Here is an 8,832-nt window from a genome sequence, read left to right as displayed (position 1 = left end):
ATAAAAATAACTATATAAATATTTATATAAATATAAATATTTTAAATAATAATAATTACTTAGTAATAAAAATAATTATTAATTATTTTTTTATTAATTCTGTTATTACTAGTCTTATTATTAATTATATTAAATAAAATATATTAAAGTTTTATATTTTTTAATATTAGTTATATATATTTTAAGAGTAGTAAAATATTTATTTATTTTTTATAACTATTATAATATTTATTATATAATGTTTTATTATAAATAGTTTATTATATTATTAATTAATACTATAATTTTAGAATATTTTATTTTATATTTTTAGATTAGTTTTTAGAATATTTATTTAAATAATTATATAGATAATTAATCTATATATTATTTAAATTACTATTTTTAAATAAATTTAAATTCTTATTTTTATACTATTATTTATTCTAATATTTATTAAGAATACTATTTTTATACTAGTCTAGATAATTATTCTAATATTTTTTTAGATTTTAGTACTAGCTCAGATACTTATTCTAGTATTTCTTTAGATTTTAATATTAGTTTAAATACTTATTCTAGTATTTCTTTATTTTCATATAAATAAATTATATATTTTTCTTTATTTTCTAATTTACTTCCTGATTTAACTGTAGGATTATAAAACTTTTATTTAAATAGTTTTAAAAATATAGTTAAAAATATAAAGAAGAATTATATTATTTATAAATAGTATTATATTATTTATAAATTAAATAATATCTTATATTCTTTAAAAATTTCTAATTATTTTCTTATATAATTTAAAAAATTAACTGATAAAGATGTAATACTAAATATATATAAATATACTTATAAATTAGCTTATAAGTTAACTTATAGATTAGCTTATAAGTTAACTTATAAATTTAATTATAAATAATAATTTAATAATTTCTTTAGCTATAGTATATTAAGAAATTTTTATATATTTAGTTAAATAAAATAAGTAAATTTACTTATATATTTTTCTATTAGTTTATAAAATTTATAAATTATTTTATTAAAAAACAGCCTGTAAATAAGCTAGTTTATTAAATATAAAAACTTAACTTATAATACTAGAAGAATATTTATTTTAAATATATAAATTATTTTCTATATTATATTATTATTAAGATTCTTAATAAATAACAAATTAAATATATTATAGAATATAGAAAATTAGTAATCTAATTTAATTCTTCTTTTATTAGCTATTATAAAAATAAGAAAATTTAGAATAAAGAAGCTAGTTTTTAATTATATATAGTTATTCTAGTATAAAAATATTTATATATTTTATTTAAATATAAATCCCTGGGGGTCTCAGGATTAATAATAAATATATTATTAATATTAAAATAAAAGTCTATCTACAGTATAAATATATATAGAAATAAAAGAATAAATCCTAAGAATTAATAAATTAATAAAGTAAAAAAAATTAGAAAAATAAGTAGGTAGAATATCAGCTATTTAATATTATACCTAAAGGCGGTGATAGGCGGCAGTATTAGCTGTTATTAACAAAAATATTATTTAAAATTATATTTTTCTTTTTTTATTAATATCTATAATTATTTATCTATAATATAAACTTATTTATATTTAGAATTTATTATTTATATTTATTATTTAATAGAAAATACTACTATAAATAATTTTTTAACTAAATTAAATAATACTATATTTATATAATAATATCTTGTAAATAAATAAGTAAAAAAAAGAAAATAAAATTATTAATAATATTAATAAAATAAAATCTTTTATTATATCTAGATTTAAAAATTCTAGAAATACTAAGTTTAAAATTATAAATTTTTTTAAATTTATTTAAATAAAAATAACTAATTTAATATTAAAAATTATAAGACTAAATAATAAAATAAAGATACTAATAAATCTAATAAATATTTATTATTTTAATAAAATTAGAATAATTAATTATATTAATAAATCTAGATATTTTATTCTAGTTAATATTTATTAATAAATAAGTTTTAAAGTAAAATAAAGAATAAGTAATTATAAAATTATATAAAAATAAATTATATAAAATATAAAATATAAATATATATATATATATAATATTACTAAAACTTATTTTTTTTTAATTTAATAATCTAGAAGATTCTAATAATTATATTATTATTTAAAAAATAATAAAAAAAAAGAATATTATAATATTTATAAAAATAAAAATAATTATATTAATAATAATAAAAGTAATTAGAATAATAATAATATATATATTATTTTTATTAATTTTAAAGTAGTTATTATATATAATATTTATAATATAGTTTTTATATTTTATAACTAGTTATATAAGTATATTCTTTATATTATAAAGTTTATAATACTAAAGATTATTATTTTTAAAATTAAATTTTTTTTAAATTAGTATATTTAATTAATATAGTAAATAAATATTCTATAATATATCAAAATATATTATATTATAATTCAATAAAATAGTTACTTTATTGATTAAAAATATATTTTTTAAGAATATTATCTAAAATATTAATATCTTAAGTATTAGTTTCTATTATAAAATAATATTATATATAATCTTTAATATTTATTTTTTATAGAAATAAATAAATATATTACTAGATATTTAATTAAATATTTTTATATTTATTTATATAATAATAAAAGTTTTTATTATTAATAATTCTAAATTTAAGTCTAATTAATTTATTAGTATAAATATATTTAATTAAAAAATATTATTTTTAATTATAATATCTAGATAATTTATCTTAATAGATATAATAATTTCTTTATTATAATATAAATCTAAACTAAGTATAATTATATTAATATTTTAGTATATATTAAAAAGTATATAATTATTCTACTATATATAAAAATAAATATACTAGTTAAAATTAAAGTTAAAGTTTATTTAATTAATAATTTTTAATTATAATTTTAAATTACATAACAGTACAGGTTTATCTATATATATATATATAATTAATTCTAATTTTTTTATATAAGTAATTAATAAGATATTTAAACTAGTTATAATTAAATATTATTTATATATAAATATAATTATAGATAATAAATATATTATAATTTTTTATATTAATAAAAATATATTTAAATTATTATACTTAAATTTAAATATATAAATAGATAAATAGATATATATATATTTATATAAATAAAGTATTTATAATCTTAATTATATTTAATATTAAGCCTAGTATTTATACTATATAGATATTTAATATATATATATTAACAAATAATTTAAATATACTTATTTATTTAATTATAATTTATTAATAATAATTATTAATACTATTCTTATTTAATTTATATTTGAAATATATAGTCTAATAAAAATTAAAAATTAAATTAAAAAATAGTAAAATCTATATTTAAACTTAATTTTTATAATATATCTAAAAATAAAATTATAACTTTTAATAATAGTATTATTATATATAGAGATTTAGAAATAGTTATATATTTTAATAAAAATTTTAAAATATATAATATTTAAACTAAACTAGATAATTCTTATATAAATATTATTAATATTTATAAAAAGAATTAGATATAAATCTTAAAAAAATAAAAGAAATATATCTCTAAATCTTATATTTATTATATATCTAAAAAAGATTAATAGATTATTAATAAAATATTTAATTATTTATAGATATTAATAAATTTTTATTTATTAAAGTATATACTCTGATTACTTATCTAATATTTATTATTTAAAGATATATATTTAATTTTAATAATTCTAGTAAACTATTTATATTAAAAAGATATATAATTATTAATTTATATAATATTAATTATAAAAATAAATTTAATCTTTATCTTATTCTATTATATAAAGAAGTTTTTTAATTATTTATTAATTATATTTATATTATAATAATAGATATTTATATATTTTTTATTAATAATATTTTTATTATAATTATTATATTTACTTTATAATTATTATATATTAAAAATAGAAATACTTTTATATTACTATTATAAAATATATTAATTCTATTTTATATATATAATAATAAATAAATCTAATTCTTATAGAATTTTATAAATTTATTTATATATATATTAATAATTCAGTTATTATATCTAAATTATTAGATAAGTATATTTAATATTTATATTTAATATTTAGATATTTATAAGATAAGAATATTAAGTTTAAATTATATAAAATATTTATAATATTTTTATAATACTAGAATATTATTTAAATTTAACTAGTTATTTATACTACTAAATTTTATAATATATATAATATATTATACTCTTATAAGAGTAAAAAATAATATTATTTAAAAATTTATTCTTAATAGAAAATTATATTTATTAATATTATATAAGTATTATTATATTTATTTTTATAAATATAGAATATAATATATTTATTAATATTATATAAATATTATTATATTTATTTTTATAAATATAGAATATAATATATTTATTAATTTATGAAATAATTTTATTACAGAATAATTTCTTATATATTTTATCTAGATATATAAATATATATTAATTTTAATATTTTTTAAGAAGAATATGATATTATAATATATTATATTAAAAAAATATACTAGTATTATTATATATTCTTTGAAATTATAATATATTTAGTTATATTTTTTTAGCTATATTCTAATACCTGTAAAAAAATATTAATTAATTAAATTTAAAATTAATTATTTAATTTAGATTTTATATAAATTTTATTATATAGTATAAAGTATTATTTCTAAATTATTTTTAATAATATATATAAATTATATATTTATAATAATAATAAGTAAATAAATTATTTTTAATATAATTATATTTAAATATTGAAATCTCTATTTTATCTAAATATCTTAATTTATCTAAATATTTATTTTAAAAATCTTTTATTAATCAGATTCTATAAATATAATTCTAAATATATTTTTATATTTATTAATTAAAAAAATATTCTATATTTCTAATTTTAATTTTAAAGAACTTTTTTAAGTTAATATATATAAAATATATATATAATAGTATATATTAGTTTATTTATTTAGTTATTTAATAAATTTAAGAATTATTTATATATAATATATATAATTAATCTTTATATATTAAAAATCCTAGCTACTCTAAATAAATATCTAGATATTTTTTTATTATATTTAATTAATAATAGTTTATTTTATATATTTAAATATATTAAAATTAATAATAATAAAATAATTAAAAATTCTTAGTTTTTTATTTTTTATTTATTTATTTAGAAGTTTTTTTTTGATAATATTTAATAATTGTTAATAAATTTATTAAGTAAATTAATCTAATTTTTAATTTATTTAAGTAGAAAATATTTTAATAAAAAAAGTTTTTATTATATATTTACAAATATATAATTAAGATTTATTAATTATATTTATTTTTAATTATAATATTTATTAAATCTAAAAATTCTGATAGAATTTATTTAAAAATATTAAATATTTTATAATATTATAATACTATTTTATACCTGTAAATAAATAAATAAATAAAATAAATTATTTAGATAATTAATATTATACTTAAATATATTTATATCTAATATTTTAATTATATTATATAAACTAATTATATTAGTATTATTATTTTAATAATTAATAATTTTTTAAATATTACTATATAAGAAATATTATATAAATTAATATTTAGTATAAATCTTTATATCTTATAAAAGTTTACTAGATAGATTCTCTGTAAAGATAAATATATATATATATATATATATATATATATATTAAAAAAGTACTTAAATATATTATTATCTAAATAAAAATATATTATAATAAAATATATAAATCTATTAAATTTTCTATTAATTTATATATTTATTTTTATTTATATAAAAGTTATATACTGTCTATATTATATATATATATAATTAAAAATAAATTTAATTAATAGTATATTAGTTTTTTCTATATATTTAAATATAAAGATAAATTTACTTATAAGTTTAAATTATTCTTAACTTAAAAAATCTATCTAGTTATTTTAATTATCTAGTTTAAATCTATACTAGTAAAAAATAACTTATATAAATAAAAGTATAAATAGTTATTTCTAGTATAAAATAATTAATAGTATAAAGATAATAATAAATATAAAATTAAATATATTCTTAAAATTAGTATTATTAGCTGCTCTTATTATAATAATATATATATAAAAAAATTTCTTATATATTATAAAGACTACAGCCTTAAGTTTAATAAATAATATTTAAAATAGAATATTAATATAGATAACTTAATTAAAGAATTTAAAAATTAGTAAATATATTATTAGATAAAATAATTCTAATATTATTTTTAATTTTTTTTTATAATTATTTTTTTTTTATTTTTATTTTTTTCTAGTTTATTTTTTTTTCTAGTACTATTTTTCTATTTAATTATTTTTTTTTTAATTATTTAATTATTTTATAATATCTTTTTTTCTTCTTTATCTTATATTTTCTTTTAATTATTTTATTATTTTTTATTTTATTTATTTAATTATTTAATTATTTCTTTATTCTAATATTAATATAATTTTTATTATCTTCCAGAAGTATAGCTGTAATACTATAAATATTAAAAATATCTATATAAATAAAGATATTAATAAATATTATTAAAATTACTTATAGAAAATTATACAGCTGAATAAAAAATATTTATCTAAATAATAAAAAATAAATAATTCTATTAATATAACTAATTTAAGAAATAACTAATTTATTATTAATTTTATATAAAATCTAGCTAGAGATAAGTAGCTGCTTCTTAATACTTAATTAAATAATATTTTTATCTTTTTTATTATAAAATATCTGGAAGTATATAAGTACTATACTAAATTTTTTATTAATTTAATTAATTAAATATAATTTATAATTATTATTTACTTATAAATCTTACTATACTGTATATAATATATAATAAATTTTAATTTCTTATATATAAAGACTTTTATATCCTGTATAATTAGAGTATTATAAAAAAATAAAAATTTTAATAACTTAGTAGTTAATATAAAACTAAATAAAATAAAATTTTCTTTATTAATAAATATATTACTAGTATTATTTATTTATTTTAATTTAAAAACTAATTATTTTTTAATATTTTAATTATTTTTATCTTTTTTTATAAGCTCTATAATATAATATATTTATTATTTAATTCTTTTATTTCTAATCAGTTTATAAATTACTTAAATATCTAGATTTTTTTTTATATATATATAAATTTCTATAATATACTTTTTTTCTTCTTACTAAAATATATTAAAACTTTCTGATTTTATTTTTTATTTTTTATTTTTTTAATATTAACTAAGTATTCTGCTTTTTTCTAAATTTTTTTATAAATTTTATTTAATTTAGATTTCTCTAACTCCTTTTTCTTATATAAATTTATAAATAATTAAGTTAATAAATAAATAAAAGAAAATATATCTTCTATTTAATAATTTTAATAATAGTAGAATAATTAGTTTAGTTAATAATTATTTAATTTTATAATTTTTATTATTTTCTCTACTTCTATTACTTCTTAGTTTACTTAATTTTCTTAATTTTAGTTAATATATTTTTATTATATTCTTGATTTCTATACTCTAGAATATATAACTAAATATTTATATAAATATAAATATAAATATAGTTATAATTATACTTATTATAGCTTTTACTATAACTATTATTTAATCTTTTTTTATTATTATTTATTACTGTACTATAACTACTATAATTATTAGTATAAATATTAAATTAAATATATTAATTATAACCACCCTTTTAAATATATTAATATACTTATATATATTAATAATATAGAGGCCTGTATTTATCAGCTTATTAAATAAATAAATCTACTTCTTAAATTAATTTATAATTTTTATTTATTTATCTAAACAGTTTCTTTCTCTTTATCTCTTTAATTTCTTATATTTTAATTTATATACATCTTATCTTTTTTATAGTTTACTAAAAATTTATTTATAAATATATTTATTTATTTATTTATTTATTTTATACTTAATAAGATTAACAAAGTTACTGATTAGTTTAATTATAGTATTATTAATAACAGTTAATACTATTATTTATTACTGCTTTTAGATATAATATTAAGCAGCTGATATTCTATCTACTTATTTCTTTAATCTTTTTTAGATTCTTCTTATTTTATTAATTTATTAATTCTTATAATTTATCTATTTATTCTTATATATATTTATATAGTAGACAGACTCTTGCTCTAACAAAAGCTTTTTAATAGTATATATATCTATTAGTCTTTTAGAATTCAGATAATTCTGATATTCGAAGTATCTAGTAAAGTCTAAATATTATAAGATATAATAAAATTTATATTTCTGCCTGATTCTGCCTGATTCAGGTATAACAGTTAACCGCGGTTAACTGTTATACCTGCGGTTAATCTGATTTTTATACCTTAACCTGACCGCCAGGTTAAGGTCAGGTTAAGGTTAAGGTATAACAGTCAGGTTAAGCCACTCTATTTAAGATTCCCGGAATTTATATTTAATGAAATATATAAATATTTTTATACTAGAGTAATTATATATAACTAGAAACTAGTTTCTTTATTCTAAATTTTCTTATTTTTATAATAGTTAATAAAAAAGAAATAAATTAAATTATCAATTTATTATATTTTATAGTATATCTAACTTATTATTTATTAAAAATCTAGATAAATATATAGTATAGAAAATAATTTATATATTTAAAAAAAATATTTCTCTAGTAATATAACTTAGACT

Source organism: Aspergillus homomorphus, assembly GCF_003184865.1.
Source record: "Aspergillus homomorphus CBS 101889 unplaced genomic scaffold BO97scaffold_63, whole genome shotgun sequence".
Classification (NCBI taxonomy): Eukaryota; Fungi; Ascomycota; class Eurotiomycetes; order Eurotiales; family Aspergillaceae; genus Aspergillus; species Aspergillus homomorphus.
Note: the sequence above shows the minus strand (reverse complement) of the source record.